General features: G+C 43.5%; 1 pseudogene; it reads left to right on the top strand.

Annotated features, from left to right (window-relative positions):
- The first annotated feature begins 1,780 nt into the window (after positions 1-1,780).
- On the top strand, positions 1,781-24,293 carry LOC116480062 (large ribosomal subunit protein eL31-like; annotated as a pseudogene).
- The last annotated feature ends 244 nt before the right edge of the window (positions 24,294-24,537 follow it).

The raw sequence follows: 24,537 nt of genomic DNA on the forward strand, positions 1-24,537 counted from the left end.
AGCCAGGCTGGTCTTGAACTTCTGACCTCAAATGATCCACCTGCCTCTCAGCCTCCCAAAGTGCTGGGATTACAGGCATGAGCCACCACACCTAGCCCAGGCATGGCTTTCTATAAGTACCTAGAGCATATTATCCAGCTAGAGGTATGTACTTCTTCAGAGGTTAGTCAAAAATGAAATAACACTTGGTCTTTTGGTCTTTTTTTTTTGAGACGGAGTCTCGCTGTCAGCCAGGCTAGAGTGCAGTGGCGCGATTTCGGCTCACTGCAGGCTCCGCCCCACAGGGTTCCTGCCATTCTCCTGCCTCAGCCTCCCGAGTAGCTGGGACTACAGGCACCCGCCACTTCGCCCAGCTAATTTTTTGTATTTTTAGTAGAGACGGGGTTTCACCGGGTTAGCCAGGATGGTCTCGGTCTCCTGACCTCGTGATCCACCTGCCTCGGCCTCCCAAAGTGCTGGGATTACAGGCGTGAGCCACCGCACCGGGCCATACTTGGTCTTTGGTTGCTCTTGTAGACACAGCTATTCTGTTGTATCCCAAATGTGTATAGCTAATAACCTCAAATATGGTTCCTTTTGGCGTAACTATGTAAGCTATTAGAAATACTATCATGGACCTAGATTAGCCACACCTGGTCTAATGATGAAACCTGATTTCCTTTCTGCCACAAGTAAAGGAATAGCCAGCAATATTCCTATGAATGACAATCAGCAATCAAAATGATTGGAGGCTTTTTTTCTTACTTAAAAAATAATTTTGAGGCCAAGCATGTTGGCTCATGCCTGTAATCCCAGCACCTCAGGAGGCCAAGGCAGGCAGATCAGCTGAGGTCAAGAGTTCAAGACCAGCCTGGCCAACATGGTGAAAACCCATTTCTACTAAAAATACAAAAATTAGCCAGGCGTGGTGGTGGGCGCCTGTAATCCCAGCTACTCGAGAGGCTGAGGTAGGAGAATCGCTTGAACCTAGGAGGCGGAGGTTGCAGTGAACCGAGATAACGTCACCAGACTCCAGCCTGGGCGACAGAACAAGACTCCGTCTCAAAATAAAAAATAAAAATAATAATTATGAGCCTGTCTGACAGTCTTCCTCTGTTTCTTCTTTCCTTTCTTCCTGAAAAATTCAGTCTCAAAGCTATTAGGTGGGGAATACAGGAGTCCAATGAGATGAGGAGCAACAGTGGCCCATTTCAGGGTGTTGGAGCCTGAGGAGGATGAAGAAGGCTGTGATTCTATGTGGGGGCAGCTTCAGTGGGAGAGGCTCTGTGGGTAGACCTCAAGTAGGGTAAGGAAAGGCATCCATGACAGCGGGGAGGGGCAGGCATTAATAGCAACAGAGATTGTTTACATATTATGGGAGATTGATTATGTCAATAAATATATTGAGGATAAAGGAACCCAGATTTCTTGCTGCCAGACAAGGGTCTCAACTGTAGAACAGGAAAAAGTTAGAATTAACCCTGTAACATTAGGTTAGAATTGGAAATAACCAAAGTGAAATATATATGAATTATATATTACATATATTTATATATAAATTATATATTACCCCCAGTTCTGTTCACTGAGAATCATGACACCACAATAACATTGATTATATATATACGTATATGTATATATACATATACATTTCTACAAATTCTGTTCACTGAAGGAATCACAGTACCCCAGTGGCATTGATCACACCTGGTATTGGTTTCCAAATACCATTCCCCTTTTAAAAAAACCATTGCTCCTTGGAGAAAGGGCTGATTCTAGGGCTGGGGAGGGAAAGTACAAGATGAACCTGAAATATCTGATTGTGCCAGAAGGTATGGAAGTGCTCAAAGAATGATGGAGACATATCAACGGCTTTAGGAGCCAGCTTGAAGGGACTCCCATTGGCCAAATCTGGAACAATTTGAACATCAAACTAAATCATGACAGTAAAATATTAAAATCCATTGAATAAAATAGTAATCCATGAGTCACTCCAAAAGAAATAAATAATAAATGAGAAGAAAAAAACTTTTCTGTCTAAAATGACAGTAAATATAGAAGGAATGATGGAATTAGAATACCTGCATATTATTTAGTAACCATCATAGTAATAACTAACCCAGCTGGGCGTGGTGGCTCATGCCTGTAATCCCAACACTTTGGGAAGCCAAAGCGGGCAGATCACCTGAGGTCGGGAGTTGGAGACCAGCCTGACCAACATGGGGAAACTCTGTCTCTACTAAAAATACAAAAAATTAGCTGGGCTTGGTGGCACATGCCTGTAATCCCAGCTACTTGGGAGGCTGAGGCAGGAGAATCGCTTGAACCTGGGAGGCGGAGGTTGTGGTGAGCCAAGACTGCGCCACTGCACTCCAGCCTGGGCAACAGGAGTGAAAGTTTGTCTCAAAAATAAATAAATAAATTAGTAAATAAGCCACAAAACATCAACAAATCCTAAACCTAGTGGGTGATTTGATGAGGAATATGGTATTTCCATAGTCTCAAAGTACTTTCTAATAAAATACTCATTAATTACAAAAGGAAAAAGAATAATTTTATAGTGGAGACATGGCAAACATTGCCATAATCCGGAAATCAATGCTAACATTACCGGAAATGAGACAAATCAAAGTTATGTGTAGCCTTAGAGTATGCAACTAGAACACCATTTTTGTTGTAATTCTTGACAAAAATGCATAACCTGAAACTAAACATGAAGAAATACTGGACACACCCAATTGTGGAACATTCTACAAACTAACTGGCCTGTAATCTTTAAAAGTGTCAAGGTCATAAAAGTCAAGGAAAGATCAAGGAACTGTTCCATATTGAAGGAAGCTAAAGTGACATGACCACTAAATTCAACATGTGATTCTGGGCTGGGTCTTTTTGCTCTGAAGGATATTTTGGAGACAACTGGCAAAACTTAAATGAGGTCCATGGATTATATGGTAGTAATGTATCAAACATTAATTTTCTGATTCTGGTGGCTCTATTGTGGTTTTCTAAGAGGATGACCTACTTGGTAAGAATCATGCATAAAAAGAGAGATGATGAGGCATCATGTCATCACCTTACCGGCAAATGGTTCAGGGGAAAAGAATTACTTGGTACCATCCTTGCATCTTTTCTTTAAGTTTGACATGAATTAAAAATAAAAGAAAATATGAATGATTTGAAACATTTAAAAAGCACTGAAACTAAGGTAATAGATACCTAGGCATCTGCCCCAAGATTAAAAGATATTAACATTTTGGCCATATTTGCCTCAGATCAACTGCCTGTGCACATTTGCCCTCTCTTTCTGTTTGCTTCAAGAAATAAAACGCGGATCAGGCTCGGTGGCTCATGCCTGTAATCCCAGCACTTTGGGAAGCCAAGGCGGGTGGATCACTTGAGCCCGAGAGTTCGAGACCAGCTTGGGCAACATGATGAAATGCATCTCTGCAAAAAACACAAAAATTAGCTGAGTGTGGTGTCATGAGCCTGTAGTCTCATCTACTCAGGAGGCTGAGATGGAAGGATGACTTGGGCCTCAGAGGCACAGGTTGCAGTGAGTCAAGATAATGCCACTGTACTCTAGCCTGGACAATAGAGAAAGACTCTGTCTCAAATAAACAAATAAATAAAATGCTACAGAAATGTCTGCTCTTATCATTTATATTCAGCATTATACTTGAGATTAGTTAGTGCAATAAGGAAAGAAAATGAAATTGAAAGTACAAGGCCAGGCATGGTAGCTCATGCCTATAATCCCAACATTTTGGGAGGTTGAGGTGGGAGGATCACTTGAGCGCAGGAGTTTGAGACCAGCCTACACACCATAGCAAGGCCCAATCTCTACCAAAAAAAAAAAAATTTGTTTTAATTAGTCAGGTATGGTGGTGTGTGCCTGTAGTCCCAGCTACTTGGCAGCTGAGGTAGGAGGATTGCTTGAACCCAGGAGGTCAAGGCTGCACTGAGCTGTGATTATGCCACTGCACCCTAGCCTGGGTGACAGAATGAGACCCTGTCTCAAAAACAAACAAACAAACAAAAACCAGAAAAAGTATACATTTTAGGAAGAAATTAAAGTGTTTTTTCACAGATAACATGATCATTTATGTAGAAAATCCTATGGAGTCCACAAAAAAAAAAAAAAAACCACTAGAATTAATAAGTGAGTTTAGCAAGGTTGCAAGATACAAGATCAACATACAAAAATCAATTATAAGCTAGGCATGGTGGTGCATACCTGTGGTCTCAGCTACCCAAGAGGCTGAGGCAGGAAGAGCCCAGGAGGTCAAGGCTATGATTGCACCACTGCGCTCCAGCCTGCGTGGCAGAATGAGATCCTGTCTCCAAAAACAACAACAAAATCAATTGTATTTTTATATAGTAGCAAAAACAATCAGAAATTGAAGTTTTATAAAACAATATTTACAATAACGTCAAAAGCATGAAGTACATAGGGATGAATTTGACAAGAGATATGCAAAACCTGTACACAGAAAACTAAAGAGAGAAATTAAAGGCCTTAAATACATGGAGAGACATACCACGTTAATGGATCAGAAGACTCAATAATGTTAACAGTCGTGTCTCCCCAGATTGCTTTTGTGTTTTGTTTTGTTTTTCTTTTTTTTTTTTTTTTTTTTTTTTTTTTTTTTGAGACGGAGTCTTGCTCTGTCACCCAGGCTGGAGTGCAGTGGCGCAATCTCGGCTCACTGCAAGCTCCGCCTCCCGGGTTCACACCATTCTCCTGCCTCAGCCTCTCCGAGTAGCTGGGACTACAGGTGCCCGCCACCACACCCGGCTAATTTTTCCATATTTTTAGTAGAGACGGGGTTTCACCGTGGTCTCGATCTCCTGACCTCGTGATCCGCCCGCCTCGGCCTCCCAAAGTGCTGAGATTACAAGCGTGAGCCACCACGCCCGGCCTGTTTTGTTTTTCTTTTGAGACTCTGTTGCCCAGGCTGGAGTGCTGTGGCACAAACATGGCTTACTGCAGCCTCAACCTCCCAGGATCAAGCAATGCTCCTACCTCAACCCCCCAAGTAGCTGGACCTACAGGCATGTGTCACCATGCCTGGCAATTTTTTCTACTTTTTTCTAGAGATGGGGTCTCACTACATTGCCTAGAATGGATTTCTCCCCAAATTGATGTACAGATTTAACACAATCCCAGTCAATGAGTCAAAATCAAAAAGGCTATTTTCTTTTTCTAGAGTATGACAAGGCTGAAAAAAAAAGAAAAAGAATATGACAAGGCTGGGCACAGTGGCTCACACCTGTTATCCCAGCACTTTGGGAGGCTGAGGCTGAGGCAGGAGGATAGCTTAAGCCCTGAGGTTCGAGTCCAGCCTGGGCAACATAACAAGACCTTATCTCTAAGAAAAAAAGAAAAGAAAATGACAAGCTGATTATAAAACGTACATGGAAATGCAAAGAACATTGAAAGAGAACGAAATAGGCCGGGCACAGTGGCTTATGCCTGTAATCCCAGCACTTTGGGAGGCCAAAGCGAGTGGATCACCTGAGGTCAGGAGTTCAAGACCAGCCTGGCCAACAGCGTGAAACCCCATCTCTACTAAAAATACAAAAATTAGCCAGGCATGGTGACAGGTGCCTATAATCCCAGCTACTCGGGAGGCTGAGGCAGGAGAATCACTCGAACCTGGGAGGCAATGATTGCAGTGACCTGAGATTGTGCCACTGCACTCTAGCTTGGGCAACAAGAGTGAAACTCCATCTCCAAAAAAAGAAAAAAGAAAAAGAACAAAGTTGGAGGACTGACTACCCGATCTGAAGACATATAAAGTTACATAAGTCGAGGCAGTGTGGTATTGAAGTAAACATAGGTAAATAGACCAATGGAAAAAAATAGAGCCAAAAAGAGATTTACATAAGGTATGGTGGCTCATGCTGATAATCCCAGCACTTTGGGAGGCTGAGGCAGGAGGATCACTTGAGGCCAGGAGTTTGAGACCAGCCTGGGCAACACAGTGAGAGCCCATTACTACAAAAATAATTTTTATTTATTTATTTATTTATTTATTTATTTATTTATTTTGAGACAGAGTTTTCACTCTGTCACTCAGGCTGGAGTGCAGTGGAGCGATCTCAGCTCACTGCAACCTCCGCCTCCCAGGTTCAAGTGATTCTCCTGCCTCAGCCTCCTGAGTATCTGGGATTACAGGCACCTGCCATCATGCCCAGGTAATTGTTTTTATTTTTAGTACAGACAGGGTTTCTCCATGTTGGCCAGGCTGGTCTTGAACTCCTGACCTCAGGTGATCCACCCACCTCAGCCTCTAAAAGTGCTGGATTTACAGGCATGAGCCACTGCGCCCGGCCAGGAAAAAATTCTTTTTAAATAAGCTGGGTGTGGTGGTATGTACCTGTAGTCCCAGCTATTCGGGAGGCTGAGGCAGGAGGATCATCTATTGGGGATGCTGAGGCAGGAGGATCATTAAGCCCAGAGTGCGAAGCTGCAGTGAGCTATGATGGTGCCACTACACTCCATCCTGGGTGACAGAGCAAGACTGTCTCAAAAAAAAAAAAAAAAAAAACTTATATGTGTATGATCAATTGAATTTCAGCAAAGGTGCCACGGTAATTCAAATAGAGGAAAAGACAAACTTCAACAAATGGTTCTGGAGCAATATGCAAAATAAAGCCACCTTGCTGTTCATCTCTCAATATGTACAAAACTTGTCTCAAAACTTCAACATGAATCATACACATAAATGTAAGAGCACAAACTGTAAAACTGCTAGAAGAAACTATAGAAAATTTTAGTAACCTTGGGTTTGGCAAAGATTTCTTAAATATTACCGAAAAAGCACACAGTCTCTCTGTCTCTCTCTCTCTCTCTCTCTCTACCTCTTTATCTCTCTCTCTCTCTCTCTATATATATATATATGTATACATGTACACTCCTTACCTCAAGCAATCCTCCCACCTTGGCCCCCAGAGTGCTGGGATTACAGGTATGAGCCACTATGTCAATATATCTTATGTTACATAAGGGAATAAGAGGAAGACAAAGGTATTTGCTTGATACATGTAATGGTTAATATTAGGTGTCAACTTGACTGGATTGAGGGATGTCTAGATGCCTGGTAAAGTATTGTTCCTGGATGTGTATGTGTTGGTGTTGTCAAAGGAGACTGACATTTGAGTCGGTGGACTGGGAGGGAAAGACTCACCCTCAGTATGGGTGGGCACCATCCAACCGGCTGTCAGTGCAGCTAGAACAAAGCAGGCAGAAGAAGGGGGAATAAGGTTGCTTGCTGAGTCTTTTTTTTTTTTTTTTTTGAGAAAGACTCTTGCTCTATTGTCCAGGCTGGAGTGCAGTGGTGCAGTCTCTGCTCACCGCAACCTCCGCCTCCTGGGTTCAACCGATTCTCCTGCCTCAGCCTCTGCAGTAGCTGAGACTACAGGTGCATGCCACCACACCTGGCTAACTTTTATATGTTTTTAGTAGAGACAGGGTTTCACCATCTTGGCTAGGCTGGTCTCGGCCTCCTGATCTCAAATGATCCACCCACCTCAGCCTGCCAAAGTGCTGAGATTATAGGCGTGAGCCACCATGCCCGGCCTCTTGCTGAGTCTTCTGGCTGTCTCTCTCTTCCTATGTTGGACACTTGCTTCCTCTCTTCCTGCCCTTGGACGTCAGACTCCAGGTTATTTGGCCTTTGGACTCTGGGACTTGCACCAGCAGCCTCCCAGGGGCTCTCGGGCCTTTGGCCTCAGACTGAGGGCTTCACTGTTGGTGTTGGCTTCCCTAGTTTTGAGGCTTTCAGACTTGGACTGAGACACACTACTGGCTTCTCTTTCCCCAGCTGGCAGATGGCCCTTTATGGGACTTTGCCTTGTAATCATGTGAGCCAATTCTCCCTAATAAACTTTTTTTTTTTTTGAGGCAGAGTCTAGCTCTGTTGCCCACGCTAGAGTGCAGTGGTACGATCTTGGCTCACTGCAACCTCCGCCTCCCAGATCTCGGCTCACTGCAACTTTCACCTCCCAGGTTCAAGCAACTCTCCTGCCTCAGCCTCCCAAGTAGCTGGGATTACAGGAGCCTGCCACCACACCTGTCTAATTTTTTGTATTTTTAGTAGTGACGGGGTTTCACCATGTTGTCCAGGCTGTTTCAAACTCCTGACCTCAAGTGATCCGCCAGCTTTGGCCTCCCAAAGTGCTAGGATTACAGGTGTGAGCCACCGTGCCCAGCCAATAAACTTCTTTTATATATACATATGGCTTATTGGTTCTATGCCTCTGGAGAACCCTAATATAATACATATACATATATATATATACAGAGAGAGAGATGTGTGTGTGTTTGTGTGTGTGTGTATATATACACAAGCATATTTATAACAAAATAAAGAGGAATACACATAACGTTATTACAGTTCTCATTTCTGTAACTGGTTATGTGGCTGTAGCTGTTATTGATAACTACCTTCTTCAACTACCCATTCCTTTTGACTTCAGAAAGCACTTCAGCTGGTCATGTTTCTTTACCTGGTAAAGTGACCCAAACCTTCATACCTGAATGGTCTGGACCATTAGTAGTCCTTCCTGGATTGGGTTGTTGTAGTTTGCCATTAACCTTAATTACAAGGCATGGTAATACTAAGAGACACTTTGAGAGATCTCCTATATTCTAGATATACCATTCCTTAACTTCAATGTTCAGTAACAGTCCAATTTCCCCTTGGTAGTTGGGATCAATCACCCCAACCAGCACAGTGATTCCCTTCTTTGGCTGTTGATTCAGAGGCATGAGGAGTCCATGTGGCAGGTGTCCTGTGAACAGGTAGCAGTCTTAACTTCTATTTCAGTAGAATCATTGTTGTGTCTCCTAGCAAAAGCATTCTTTCCTTTGGAAATAAGACCTCTAGGCCAGCAAACCATAAGGTTGCAGGAATTGGAAGCAAAATTTTGCTAGGGTGGCCAGGTTTGGTGGCTTATGCCTATAATCCCAGCACTTTGAGAGGCTGAGATGAGTAGATCACCTGAGGTCAGGAGTTCAAGATTAGCCTGGCCAACATGGTTAAACCCCATCTCTACTGAAAATACAAAAATTAGTCAGGCATGGTGTCGTACACCTATAATCCCAGCTCCTCAGGAGACCAAGACAGGAGAATTACTTGAACCCAGGAGGCAGAGGTTTCAGTGAGCCAAGATCATGCCACTGCACTCCAGCCTGGGCGACAGAGCAAGTCTCTGTCAAAAAAAAAAAAAAAAAAAAATTTTTTTTTTTTCTTTGCTAGGGGATTACTAGGGGTAACAGTGAGTGGTGTCACTCCCATTTCTACCCCTTGACTCCTGGACCTGTGAATCTTGTCTATGGAGAAAATAACATCATATATTGGATGCTGATTCAACTCATATCTCCTTCTGGAGAATCTTGCCCCAGCTCTTAATTATATATTACCACCTAGCTGGAGCTGTAACTGAGTTTCCAAAAGGTCATTCCACCATTCTATCAAACCAGCTGTTGCAGGATGGTGGGGAATATGGTAAAACTAGTGAATTCCATGAGCACAGATCCATTGGCGTGCTTATTTTGCTGTGAGTTGAGTTCCTTGATCAAAAGCAATGCTGTGCAAAATACCAGGATGGTGAATAAGGCATTCTATAAGTCTACTGATGGTAGTTTTGGCAGAAGCATTGCATTCAGGGAAGGCAAATCTGTATCTATAGTGTCTGTTCCAGTAAAAACAAACGCAACTCCTTCCATGATGGAAGCTGTCCAATGTAATCAATCTGCCTCCAGGGAGCTGGCTTATCACCCTAGGAAATTGGCCATAGTGGGGACTTAGTGTTGATCTCTGCTGCTGGCAGATTGGGCACTCAGCAGCAGTGGTAGCCAGGTTGTCCCTGGTGAGTGGAAGTCTATGTTAAAGAGCCCATGCATAAGTTCCATTCCTGCCACCATGGCCATTTTGTTTATTAGCCCATTGGACAATGACAGGGGTGGCTGGGAAAGAGGGCTGACTGGCATCCATAAAATGGGTCACCATATCCACTTAACTTTTTTCTTTTTTTTTTAATTATACTTTAAGTTCTAGGGTACATGTGCACAACGTGCATGTTTGATACATAGGTATACATGTGCCATGTTGGTTTGCTGCACCGATCAACTCGTCATTTACATTAGGTATTTCTCCTAATGCTTTCCCTCCCCCAGCCCCCCACCCCCTCAACAGGCCCCGATGTGTGATGTTCCCCGCCCTGTGTCCAAGTGTTCTCATTGTTCAATTCCCACCTATGAGTGAAAACATGCGGTGTTTGGTCCTCTGCCTTTGTGATAGTTTGCTGAGAATGATGGTTTCCAGCTTCATCCACGTCCCTGCAAAGGACATGAACTCATCCTTTTATATGGCTGCATAGTATTCCATGGTGTATATGTGTCACATATCTTAATCCAGTCTATCATTGACGGACATTTGGTTCCAAGTCCTTGCTACTGTGAATAGTGCCACAACAAACATATGTGTGCATGTGTCTTTATAGTAGCATGATTTATAATCTTCTGGATATATACCCAGTAATGGGACTGCTGGGTCAAATGGTATTTCTAGTTCTAGATCCTTGAGGAATCGCCATGCTGTCTTCCACAATGGTTGAACTAGTTTACATTCCCACCAACAGTGTAAAAGCGTTCCTATTTCTCCACATCCTCTCCAGCATCTGTTGTTTCCTGACTTTTTAATGATCTCCATTCTAACTGGCGTGAGATGGTATCTCATTGTGGTTTCAATTTGCATTTCCCTGATGACCAGTGATGATGAACATTTTTTCATGTGTCTGTTGGCTGCATAAATGTCTTCTTTTGGGAAGTGTCTGTTCATATCCTTTGGTCACTTTTTGATGGGGTTGTTTGTTTTTTTCTTGTAAATTTGCTTGAGTTTTTTGTAGATTCTGGATATTAGCCCTTTGTCAGATGGGTAGATTGCAAAAATTTTCTCCCATTCTGTAGATTGCCTGTTCACTCTGATGGTAGTTTCCTTTGCCGTGCAGAAGCTCCTTAGTTTAATTAGATCCCACTTGTCTATTTTGGCTTTTGTTGCCATTGCTTTTGGTGTTTCAGTCATGAAATCCTTGCCCATGCCTATGTCCTGAATGGTATTGCCTAGGTTTTCTTCTAGGGTTTTTATGGTCTCAGGTCCAACATTCAAGTCTTCCATCCATCTTGAATCAATCCTTGTATAAGGTGTAAGGAAGGGATCCAGTTTCAGCTTTCTACATATGGCTAGCCAATCTTCCCAGCACCATTCATTAAATAGGGAATCCTTTCCCCATTTCTTGTTTTTGTCAGATTTGTCAAAGATCAGATGATTGTAGATGTGTGGTGTTCTGAGGCCTCTGTTCTGCTCCATTGGTAGTTCTATTTTTAGTTCTTTGGGTAATCTCCATACTGTTTTCCATAAAGGTTGTACTGAAATTCCCACCAATAGCATGTAAGCATTCCCTTTTCCATCATCTGTTGTTTTCAGTTTTTTTGTTTGTTTGTTTGTTTGTTTTAATGAGACAAGGTCTCTCTCAGGCTGGAGCGCAGTGGAGTGATCTCAGCTCCCTGCAACCTCCACCTCCCGGGTTCAAGCAATTCTTGTGCCTCAGCCACCTAATAGCCGGGATTACAGTATTTTTAGACTTTGTAATAGCCATTCTGACTGGTGTGAGATGGTATCTCATTGTGGGTTTGATTTGCATTTCTCTGATGATTAGTGATGTTGAGCGTTTTTTGTGTTTGTTGGCTGCTTGTATGACTTTTGGAAAATGTTTATTCCTTTGGTCACTTTTTAATGGGGTTATTTTTTTTTTCTTGTAGAGTTGTTTGAGTTCCTTGTAGATTCTGGATATTAGCCCTTTGTCAAATGCATAGTTTGCAAATATTTTTCCCATTCTATAGACTCTGTTTACTCTGTTGATTGTTCCACTTAACTATTAAAATCCTCCGCTACTGAGGTCATGCTTTGGTGAGCATTCATATGGGACACAAATATCTTTTCATTTTTTTGCCCAAAGAAGTCTATGCATATACCTCTTTTTCGATTTCTTTGTCACCAATTTTCTAATCATGTTCATTCCAAGTCCATGACTATCCAGCCAAACTATTGGCTACGGCCCATGAATCAATATATAATTGCATGTTTGACCATTTCTCCTTCCAAGCAAAGTGAACGACCTGGTGTAACGCTTGAAGTTCTGCCCCACTGGGAGGATTTCCCTTCACCACTGTCCTTTGGGGTGTCCCAGAAAGGGACTCTTGTGTGCAGCTGTCCACTTTTGGGTCGTGCCTGTGTAATGTACACAACCATCTGTAAATCCGGCCTGAGTCTTTTTTTCCTCTGTCAACTGATCACAGGCAACATTCCATGGGGCCACAGGTGCAGGCTGGGAGAGAGAAGGCAGAGTAATAGGAATGGGGGCTAGAGGTATTTGGATCACTTCTTCATGTAACTTACCTGTGCCTTCAGGGACTATTCAAGCCCAATCATGTACACACCACTTCTATTTGACGATGGAATGCTTCTGTGCACGCCCAATGTTGTGACTTGGTGGGGCAGATAACACTGAGTTCATGATGAGCAGCTCAGGTTTCATGGTAACTAGGTGACCCGAGGTTAAGTACTGAGTCTCTATTAAGGCCCAGTAGCAGGCCAAGAGCTACTTCTCAAAAGGAGAGTACTTCTGGCTAGGTGCCGTGGCTCATGCCTATAATCCCAGCACTTTGGGAGGCCGAGGCGGGCGGATCACCTGAGGTCAGGAGTTCAAGACCACCCTGGCCAACATGGCAAAACCCTGTCTCTACTAAAAATACAAAAATTAGCCAGGTATGGTGGCAGGCGCCTGTAATCCCAGCTACTCGGGAGGCTGAGGCAGGGAGAATCGCTTGAACCCAGGAGGTGGAGGTTGCAGTGGGCCAAGATCGCGCCATTGCACTCCAACCTGGGCAATAAGAGCAAGGCTCTGTCTCAAAAAAAAAAAAAAAAAAAAAGTACTTCTTTGCAGAGGATTGAAGACCTTTGAGAGTGTCCATATCTGCCCCTGACACTTCAAGCACCACTGCATCGGCTGGATCACATGGCTCAAGCAGCAGAGCTGCTTGCACAGCACCCTGGACCTGTTACAGAGACTTCTGTTCTGGGCCCCACTCAAAACTGGAAACTTTTCAGGTCATTTGGTAAATGGGCTGGAGTAACATACCCAAATGGGGAATATATTGATCCTAGGAGTTTGAGTTTATAGTGAGCTATGATCACACCCCTGCACTCCAGCCTGGATAACAGAGTGAGATCCTATCTCTAAAATAATAAAATAATATCAATGTAATGGACCAGCATAATATCTCGTGGAAGAAAAAAGCAATCAAGATTCTTGTGAACTCTCCAGTGGACTGGAGAGTTGATATAGCTCTGAGATAGCACAGTGAAAGTGTATTGCTGGCCTTGCTAGCTAAAAGCAAACTGCTTCTGGTGGTCCTTATTAGATACCCCTGTGATTTCATCTCCAGCCAATCAATTGTTTCAGTTCCCCAGGCCTCTGACTGTCAAAGTACCCTTAAAAACCCTAGCCTCGGCCGGGCGCGGTGGCTCACGCTTGTAATCCCAGCACTTTGGGAGGCCGAGGCGGGCGGATCACGAGGTCAGGAGATCGAGACCACAGTGAAACCCCGTCTCTACTAAAAATACAAAAAATTAGCCGGGCGTGGTGGCGGGCGCCTGTAGTCCCAGCTACTTGGAGAGGCTGAGGCAGGAGAATGGCGTGAACCCGGGAGGCGGAGCTTGCAGTGAGCCGAGACTGCGCCACTGCACTCCAGCCTGGGCGACAGAGCGAGACTCCGTCTCAAAAAAAAAAAAAAAAACCCTAGCCTCTGAATTCTTGGAGAGGTGAATTTGAGAAATTTCTCCCATCCATCCTCTTGGCTGGACCTGCAATAATTAAACTCTTTATTTGCTGCAGTTCTCAGTGCATTGGTATTTTTTGTTTGTTTGTTTGTTTGTTTGTTTGTTTGAGACAGAGTCTCCCTCTGTCGCCCAGGCTGGAGTGCAGTGGCGTGATCTCAGCTCACTGCAAGCTCTGCCTCCCAGGTTCACACCATTCTCCTGCCACAGCCTCCCAAGTAGCTGGGACTACAGGTGCCCGCCACCACGCCCAGCTAATTTTTTTTTCTATTTTCAGTAGAGACGGGGTTTCACCATGTTAGCCAGGATGGTCTCAAACTCCTGACCGTGTGATCCTCCCACCTTGGCCTCCCAAAGTGCTGGGATTACAGGCGTGAGCCACTGTGCCTGGCCTTGTTTTTGTTTTTGTTTTTGATTTTGTTTTAGTTTTAGACAGGGTTTCACTCTGTTGCCTAGGCTGGTGTACAGTGGTGCGATCATGGCAAACTGCAGCCTAGACCTCCTGGGCTCAGGTGATCCTCCCACCTCAGCCTCCTGGGTAACTGGGACTACAGGTGAGTGCCACCATACCCAGCTAATTTTTTGTATTTTTTGTAGACATGAGGTTTTGCGATGTCCCCCAGGCTGGTCTCGAACCCCTGGGCTCAAGCAATCTACACACCTTGGCCTCTCAACTGCTAGGATTACAGGTGTCAGCCACCACACCCAGCCTAGTGCATTGGGTTTTTTCAGGCCAGTGGGCAAAAAGAACCAGTCAGGCTATAACTTGACCTACAGAGGAGAGGGATCACAGAGCTCTTTGAGGATACTGGGGCCCTCTCACAAATTTATTTCTCATAGAACAGTAAGTCGTCTGGACCCTCCCAGTGTAGGTAAGCAGGTCTTAAATGACAAATGCACTCTAACATTCCAATTCCCTAAGCCTTTGAATCCCTTCCTCTGCATTAAACCAAGACAGGTCCAGCAATTTCAATTCACTCTACTATGGGACATCTTTGGAATATGTTTTAGCCAACCACTCAAACTGTTACAGCACTTTCTAACTCCTCAAGCTGCAACATTCAACGCAGTGAGCCCATATCAATAAACTGGGCCAGATCCAATTTTGTGTTGCTTACACTATTATCCCAACCCTTAGTATCTTTTCCCATACATGTTCCCCAAATTTCAATTTGTATAAATTAGAAAACTCAAGTAGTCTTTTGGAGTGTAGCCCACCTCCTCCTGGGTCACACTTTATACCTCACCTTTAGACACCTGCTAGGACGCTTTTATTTATTTACTTTGAGGCAGAGTCTTACTCTGTTTCCCAGGCTGTAGTGCAATGGCACCATCTCAGCTCATTGCAAGCTCCACCTCCCAGGTTCAAGCAATTTTACTGCCTCAGCCTCCCAAGTAGCTGGGATTACAGGTGTGCACCCCCATGCCTGGCTAATTTTGGTATTTTTGGTAGAGATGGGGTTTCGCCATGTTGGCCAGGCTGGTCTCCAACTTCTGGCCTCAAGTAATCTACCCTCCTCAACCTCCTTAAGTGCTGTGCTGGGATTACAGGTGTGAGCAACCACGCCCGGCCAATATATGATTTTAATTGTCTAGTTTTCAACAGAAAATTATGACACATGCAGAGAAAATCTGAATCACACCGAAAAAAAGCAGTCAATAGCAATTGTCCCTGAGAAAACCCAGATGTTGCACATACTAGATAAATACTTTATTTTTATTTATTTATTTTTGAAACAGGGTCGTGCTCTGTTGCTCAGGCTGGAGTGTGGTGGCACAGTCATAGCTCCCTGCAGCCTCAACCTCCTGGGCCCCTGCAATCCTCCTACCTCAGCCTCCCAAGTAGACAGGACCACAGGTGTGCACTACCATGCCTGATAGTTTTTTAAAGTTTTTGTAGAGCCAGCATCTCCCTATGTTGCCCAGGTTGGACTTGAACTCCTGAGCTGAAGTGATCCTCCCACCTCGGTCTCCCAAAGTGCTGGGATTACAGGCATGAGCACTGTTCAAACAACTAAATAACCCATGTCTAAAGAATGAAAAAGAAGTGTCTTTGTTTTCTGTTTCTTATAATGGAATACCTGAAACTGGGTTATTTATTTATTTATTTATTTATTTATTTATTTTGGAGATGGAGTCTCACTCTGTTGCCCAGGCTGGAGAGCAGTGGTGTGACCTTGGCTCACTGCAACCTCTGCCTCCCAGGTTCCAGGGATTCTCCTGCCTCAGCCTCCCTAGTAGCTGGGATTACAGGCACATGCCGACATGACTGGCTAATTTTTTGTATTTTAGTAGAGACGGGGTTTCACCGTGTTGCCCAGGCTGGTCTCAAACTGCTGAGCTCAGGCAATCCGCCCACCTCGGCCTCCCAAAGTGCTGGGATTACAGGCGTGAGCCACCACGCCTGGCCGGTAATTTATTTTTAAAAAGAAATTTATTTCTTTTTATTCCTTTTTATTTAATTCAAACAGTCATTGAAGGAATTTGTTTCTTACAGTTATGGAGGCTGAAAAGTCCAAGGTCAGGGAGCTGCTTCTGGTGAGAGCCTTCTTGTTGGCAGGGACTACAGAATCCTGAGGTGATACAGGGCATCACATGGTGACGGGGCTGAGCATGTTAACTCAGGTCTGTCTTCCTCTTGTTACACCATTTCCACTTCCATGATAACCTATTAATCCTTTAACCCATTTATCCATGAATGGATTAATCCATCCATGAGGTCAGAACTCTCATGACCCAATCACCTCTTAAAGGCCCCACCTCTCAATACTGCCACATTAAGGGTTAAATTTCCACATGAGGCCGGGTGCAGTGGCTCACGCCTCTAATCCCGGCATTTTGGAAGGCTAAGGCAGGTGGATCACTTGAGATCAGGAGTTCCAGACCAGCCGGGCCAACATTGTGAAACCCCACCTCTGCTAAAATACAAAAATTAGCCAGGTGTGGTAGTGAATGCCTGTAATCCCAGCTACTCGGGAGGCTGAGGCAGGAGAATCGCTTGAACCCGGGAGGCGGAGGTTGCAGTGAGCAGAGTTCATGCCACTGCATTTCAGCCTGGGCGACAGAGCAAGACTCTGTTTCAAAAAAAAAAAATTTCCACATGAATTCTGGGGGGGATAAATATTCAAACCATAGCAGAAAGTATGAGAAATGTGTCACCAAATAGAGAATATCAATAAAGAGATAGAAATTATGGCTGGCTATAGTGGCTCACATCTATAATCCCAACACTTTAGGAGGCCAGAAGGGGAGGATTGCTTGAGGCCAGGGATTTGAGACCAGCCTGGTCAACATACTGAGACCCCATCTCGATTAAAAGAAAAAGAAAAAGATGAAAAGAAATTAGTTTAAAAGAACCAGGCTGGACGCGGTGGCTCACGCCTGTAATCCCAGCACTTTGGGAGGCCAAGGTGGGCAGATCACCTGGGATTGGGAGTTCGAGACCAGCCTGACCAACATGGAGAAACCCTGTCTCTACTAAAAATACAAAATTAGCTCGGCATGGTGATGCATGCCTGTAATCCTAGCTACTCGAGAGGCTGAGGCAGGAGAATTGCTTGAACCTGGGAGGTGGAGGTGGAGGTGAGCTGAGATCACGACATTGCACTCCAGCCTGGGCAACAAGAGCAAAACTCCATCTCAAAAAAAAAAAAAAAAAAAGAACCAAATAGGCCGGGTGTGGTGGCTTATGCCTGTAATCCCAGCACTTTAGGAGGCCAAGGGAGGCAGATTGCTTGAGTCCAGGAGTTCAAGACTAGCCTGGACAACAGGGCAAAACCCTGTCTCTACGAAAAATACAAAAAATTAGCTGGGCATGGTGGTGTGTGCCTGTAGTCCCAGCTACTTGGAGGGCTAAGGCAGGAGGATTGCATGAGCCCAGGAGGTCAGGGCTGCAGTGAGCCAAGACTGTGCCACTACACTATAGTTTGGGTAATACAGTGAGATCCTGTCTCAAAGGAAGGAAGGAAGGAAGGAAGGAAGGAAGGAAGGAAGGAAGGAAGGAGGGAAGGAGGGAGGGAGGGAGGGAGGGAAGGAGGAAGGAAGGAAGCAAGGAAGGAAGGAGAGAGAGAGAGAAAGAAATATTGGTGTTGAAGAGTACAATAACAGATGAAAAATCCACTACAAGGTCTCAACAACAGATCTGAGCAGACATAATGAGAAAGAGTGAACTGGAGGCAGGTCAACTGAGATTATCCAATCTGAGAAAAAACAATCAAAAGGAATGACAAAAAATGAACAGAGCCTCAGAGACTTCTCATATGTCATCAAATAAACCAAGGTGAGGAGAGAAGAGAAAGGGACAGAAAGAATATTTGAAGAAATGGCTGAAAACTTCCCAATTTGATGAAAAGCATTAATTTACAAATCCAAGAAGTCCAACCAACTCCAAGTAGGAAAAATTCAAACAGATCCACAACTACACATGTCATAACCACACCATCAAAAGACAAACATTAAGAAAGAATGTTGAAAGCAGCAAGAGAAAAGTTACTCATGTGTACAAGGGATCCTCAATATGATTTATCAACAGAAACCTTGGAAGCCAGAGGCAGTGGAATGACATCAAAGAGCTAAAAGAAAAAGATTGTCGGTCAGGTGCTGTGGCTCACGCCTGTAATCCCAACACTTTGGGAGGCCAAGATAGGCAGATCACTTGAGGTCAGGAGTTCGAGACCAGCCTGGCCAACATGACGAAACCCCGTCTCTATTAAAAGTACAAAAATTAGCCTGGTGTGGTGGTGCATCCCTGTAATCCCAGCTAGTCAGGTGGCTGAGGCAGGAGAATGGCTTGAACCATGGAGGCGGAGGTTACAGTGAGGCAAGATTGTGCCACTGCACTCTGTCAGCCGGGGTGACAGAGCGAGACTCCGTCTCAAAAATAAATAAATAAATAAATAAGAGAAAGAAAAAGACTGTCGACCAAGATGGTACATCCAGCAAACGTATCCCTCAAAAACTAAGAAGGTGCAGTGGGTCATGTCTGCAATCCCAACTAGTCAGGAGGCTGAGGCAGGACGATCGCTTGAGACCAGGAGTTTTGAGACCAGCTAGAACAACATAGCCAGACCCCATCTCTAAAACAAAAATGAAGAAGAAATTAAGAAATTAAGACATTCTCAGATGAACAAAAACTGAAAGAATTTGTCACTAACAAATCTGTCCTCTAAGGAATACTAAAGGGAGTCCTTCAGGCTTAAATGAAAGCATACTAGATAGTAACTCTAATCCATATGAGGAAGTAAAGAGCTTTAGTAAAGATAACTATATAAGGTAAATATAAAGACAATACTGTCTTTATATTTATAATTTTATTTATATTTAAATATAACATATTTAAATACAATTTTTGCTTGTAAATTTCCTTTTCTCTTGTCATATTTAAAATACAATTATATTTAAAAATTATAAACCTATATTGATGGGGCTGGGCATGGTGGCACACACCTGTATTCTCAGCCCTTTGGGAGGCAGAGGCGGGTGGATCACTTGAGGTCAGGAGTTCAAGACCAACCTGGCCAACATAGCGAAACCCCGTCTCTACTAAAAATACAAAAATTACCCGGGTGTAGTGGCTTACACCTGTAATCTCAGCTATGCAGGAGGCTGAGGCACGAGAATCGTTTGAACCCCAGAAGCAGAGGTTGTAGTGAGCCAAGATTGCCCCACTGCACTCCAGCCTGTGTGTCTGAGACTCTGTCTCAAAAAAAAAAAAAAAAAAAACAAACTATGTTGATGGGCATACAATGTAGAAACATGTAATTTGTATGACAATAACTGCATACAGGAGGAAGGTGAAAATACAGCTATGCAGAAGCAAAGCTTTTATTTATTTATTTATTTTTATTTTTTAAATTTTACTATTATTATACTTTAAGTTTTAGGGTACATGTGCACAATGTGCAGGTTTGTTACATATGTATACATGTGCCATGTTGGTGTGCTGCACCCATTAACTCGTCATTTAGCATTAGGTATATCTCCTAATGCTATCCCTCCCCCAGCCCCCCACCCCACAACAGTCCCCAGAGTGTGATGTTCCCCTTCCTGTGTCCATGTGTTCTCATTGTTCAATTCCCACCTATGAGTGAGAACATGCGGTGTTTGGTTTTTTGTCCTTTCGATAGTTTGCTGAGAATGATGGTTTCCAGCTTCATCCATGTCCCTACAAAGGACATGAACTCATCCTTTTTTATGGCTGCATAGTATTCCATGGTGTATATGTGCCACATTTTCTTAATCCAGTCTATCGTTGTTGGACATTTGGGTTGGTTCCAAGTCTTTGCTATTGTGAATAGTGCTGCAATAAACATACGTGTGCATGTGTCTTTATAGCAGCATGATTTATAATCCTTTGGGTATATACCCAGTAATGGGATGGCTGGGTCAAATGGTATTTCTAGTTCTAGATCCCTGAGGAATCGCCACACTGACTTCCACAATGGTTGAACTAGTTTACAGTCCCATCAACAGTGTAAAAGTGTTCCTATTTCTCCACATCCTCTCCAGCACCTATTGTTTCCTGACTTTTTAATGATCGCCATTCTAACTGGTGTGAGATGGTATCTCATCGTGGTTTTGATTTGCATTTCTCTGATGGCCAGTGATGATGAGCATTTTTTCATGTGCTTTTTGGCTGCATAAATGTCTTCTTTTGAGAAGTGTCTGTTCATATCCTTTGCCCACTTTTTGATGGGGTTGTTTGTTTTTTTCTTGTAAATTTGTTTGAGTTCACTGTAGATTCTGGATATTATCCCTTTGTCAGATGAGTAGGTTGTGAAAATTTTCTCCCATTTTGTAGGTTGCCTGTTCACTCTGATGGTAGTTTCTTTTGCTGTGCAGAAGCTCTTTAGTTTAAATAGATCCCATTTGGCATTTTTGGCTTTTGTTGCCATTGCTTTATTTTTTAGTTTTTTTTGAGACGAAGTCTCGCTCTGTCGACCAGGCTGGAGTGCAGTGGCGTGATCTCGGCTCACTGCAAGCTCTGCCTCTTGGGTTCAAGTGATTCCCCTGCCTCAGCCTCCCAAGTAGCTGGGACTACAGGCACGTGCCACCACGCCCAGCTAATTTTTCGTATTTTAGTAGAGACACGGTTTCACCATGTTGGCCAGGATGGTCTCAATCTCCTGACCTCATGATCCACCTGCCTCAGCCTCCCAAAGTGCTGGGATTACAGGCGTGAGCCACCACGCCTGGCTCTTTTTCTCTTTTTTTGAGACAGGGTCTCACTCTGTCACCCAGGCTGGAATGTAGTGGTGTGATCATGGATCACTATAGCCTCAAATTTCTGGGCTCAAGCAATCCTCCCACCTCAGCCCCCCAAGTAGCTGGGACTATGGGCACACACTATCATGTCCAGCTAATTTTTATTTTTTTTTGTCAAGATTGGGTCTCACTATGTTGCCCAGGCTGGTCTCAAACTCCTGGGCTCAAGTGATCCTCCTACCTTGGCCTGCCAAAGTCTTAGGATAACAGGTGTGAGCCACTGTACTCAGGCAAAAGGTCAATTTTATCAATCAAGAAGATGGAAAATAAAAGAGAAAAGAAAAGAAAAAGATGTAGCAATTATAAACATAAATGCATCTAACAATGGAGCTTCCCAAAACATGAAGCAATAATTGACAGACTTGAAAGAAGAAATAGGCAATTCAGGCTGGGCATGGTGGCTCCTGCCTGTAATCTCAGCACTTTTGGGAGGCCAAAGTGCGTGGATCACTTGAGGTCAGGAGTTTGAGACCAGCTTGGCCAACATGGTGAAACCCCATCTCTACTAAAAATATAAAAATTAGCCAGGCGTGGCGGCGTGTGCCTGTAATCCCAGCTACTTGGGAGGTTAAGGCAGGAGGATTGCTTGAACCTGAGAGGTAGAGGTTGCAGTGAGCTGAGATTGTGCCACTGCACTCCAGCCTGGGCAACAGAGTGAGACTCCACCTCAAAAAAAAAAAAAAAAAAAGGAATAAGCAATTCAATGATAATCACTGAGAACTTCAATACCTCCACTTTCAATAATAGATAGAACATCTAGACAAAAGATCAACAAGGAAAGGAAGGATTTGAACAATACTATTAACCAACTAGACTTAACAGATATCTATAAAACACTCCACCTAACAATAGCAGAATATATATCCTTCTAAAGTTCACATGAGGGCCAGGGTCAGTGGCTCATGCCTATAATCCCAGCACTTTGGGAGGCTGAGGTTGGTGGATCTTTTGAGGCCAGGAGTTCGAGACCAGCCTGGCCAACATGGCTAAGCCCCATCTCTACTAAAACTCTAAGAATTAGCCAGGTGTGGTGGCACGTGCCTGTAATCCCAGGTACTTGGGAGGTTAAGGCAGGAGAATTGCTTGAACCTGAGAGGCAGAGGTTGCAGTGAGCTGAGATTGTGCCACTGTACTCCAGCCTGAGCAACAGAGTGAGACTCTGTCTAAAAAAATAAATAAATAAAAATAAAGTGCACATGAAAAAATTTTTCAGTATAAAACATATTTTAGGCCAAAAGATAACTCATAAATTTTAAAGTATTGTAATAATGCAAAGTATGTTTTGTAATCATAATGGAATAAAATTAGAAATTAATCACGGAAGAAAATGAGAAATTCACAAATATGTGGAAAACAAAAAACATACTCCTAAATAAACAATGAGTCAAAGAAGAAATTATAGGGATGTTAGACAACACTTTGAAGTAAATAAAAATAAAAACAAAACCTATTAAAATTTTATGGAATGCAGCTAAACCAGTGCTTAGAGGGAATTTTATAGCTGTAAATGAATAAATTTAAAAAAGAAAAAAGACCTCAAATCAATAGCCTAAACCAAAGAAAAAAGCATCTAGGAGCTGTGGCTTATGCCTATTATCACAACATTTTGGGAGGCTAAGGCGGGAAGATCACTTGAGGCCAGGAATTTGAGACCCACCTGGTCAACATAGTAAGACCCATCTCTACAAAAAAAAAAAAAATTAGCCAGGCATGGTGACACTTGCCTGTAGTCCTAGCTACTTGGAAGGCTGAGACAGGAAGATCACTTGAGGCCAGGAATTTGAGGGCAACCTGGTCAACATAAGTAAGACCCATCTCTACCCAAAAAACAAACCAAAAAAAAAAAATTAGCCAGGCATGGTGACAATTTCCTGTAGTCCCAGTTACTTGGAAGGCTGAGATGGAAGGATCACTTGAGCCCAGGAGCTTGAGGCTGCAGTGAGCTATGATCGGGGTACTGCACTCCAGCATGGGATTAGACTGGAAATAAATGAAATAAGGAATGAAAAAACAATAGATAAAATCAATGAAACCAAAAGTTGATTCTTTGAAAAGATGAACAAAATTGACAAAACTTTAGCTAGATTGACCAAGATAGAAAGACAGAAGACTCAGCTGGGCCTGCTGGCTCATGCCTGTAATCCCAACACTTTGGGAGGCTGAGGCAGGAGGATCATTTGAAGCCAGGACTTTTTGGGGGGATTTTTTTGGCTTTTCTTTGAGACAGTGTCTCACTCTGTTGCCCAGGCTGGAGTGCAGTGACACGCCATTCACTGCAACCTCGAACTGCTGGGCTTAAGCGATCTTCCCAACTCAGCCTCCCTAGTAGCTGGGACTATAGGTGTGAACCACCACACCTGGCTAATTTTTGTATTTTTTGTAGACAGGGATTTCGCCCTGTTGCTCAGGCTGGTCTTGGACTCCTGGACTCAAGCAGTCCACCTGCCTCAGCCTTCCAAAGTGCTAGGATTACAGGTGTGAGCTACCATTCCTGGCCAAAGCCAGAAGTTTGAGACCAGGCTGGGCAACAAAAGTGAGATGTGTCTACACAAAACAAAATTCAAAAAATTAGCTGAGCTGGCATGGTGGCATGTACCTGTAGTCCTAGCTACTCAGTAGGCTGAGGCAGAAGGATCGCTTGAGCCCGGGAGCTCAAGGCTGCAGTGAACTATGCACATACTTCACTTCAGCCTGGGCAATAGAGCAAGACCCTGTCTCAAATAAATAAATAAATAAATAAATAAAGCTTTCCAACTTGGGCCCGGCAGAATGGCCTGCAAAGAAGGGTGGCGAGAAGAAAAAGGGCTGTTCTGCCATCGACAAGGTGGTGACCGAGAATACACCATTAACCTTCACAAGTGCATCCACGGAGTGGGCGTCAAGAAACGTTTCCCTTGGGCACGCAAAGAGATCTGGAAATTTGCCATGAAGGAGATGGGAGCTCCAGATGTGTGCATTGATACCAGACTCAACAAAGCTGTCTGGGCCAAAGGAATAAGGAATGTCCAAGACTGTATCTGTGTGCGGTTGTCCAGAAAACGTAATGAGGATGAAGATTCACCAAATAAGCTCTATACTTTGGTTATCAATGTACCTGTTACCACTTTCAAAAATCTACAGGCAATGTGGATGAGAACTAACTGCTGATAGTCAGATACATCAAATAAAGTTATAAAATTGCTTTCAAAAATAAAAATAAAATAAGAGAGAGAAGACTTAAATTGCTAAAATCAGGAATAAAACAAAGAATGTTATCATCAGCCTCACAGAAATAAAAATGATTCTAAGGGAATATTATGAAAATTGCATGCCAATAATTAGATAATCTAGATGAAATGTAAGAATTCCTAGAACGACACAAGCTACTGAAACTGACTCAAGAGGAAATTTT

Source organism: Hylobates moloch, unplaced genomic scaffold, assembly GCF_009828535.3.
Source record: "Hylobates moloch isolate HMO894 unplaced genomic scaffold, HMol_V3 SCAFFOLD_13, whole genome shotgun sequence".
NCBI lineage: Eukaryota > Metazoa > Chordata > Mammalia > Primates > Hylobatidae > Hylobates > Hylobates moloch.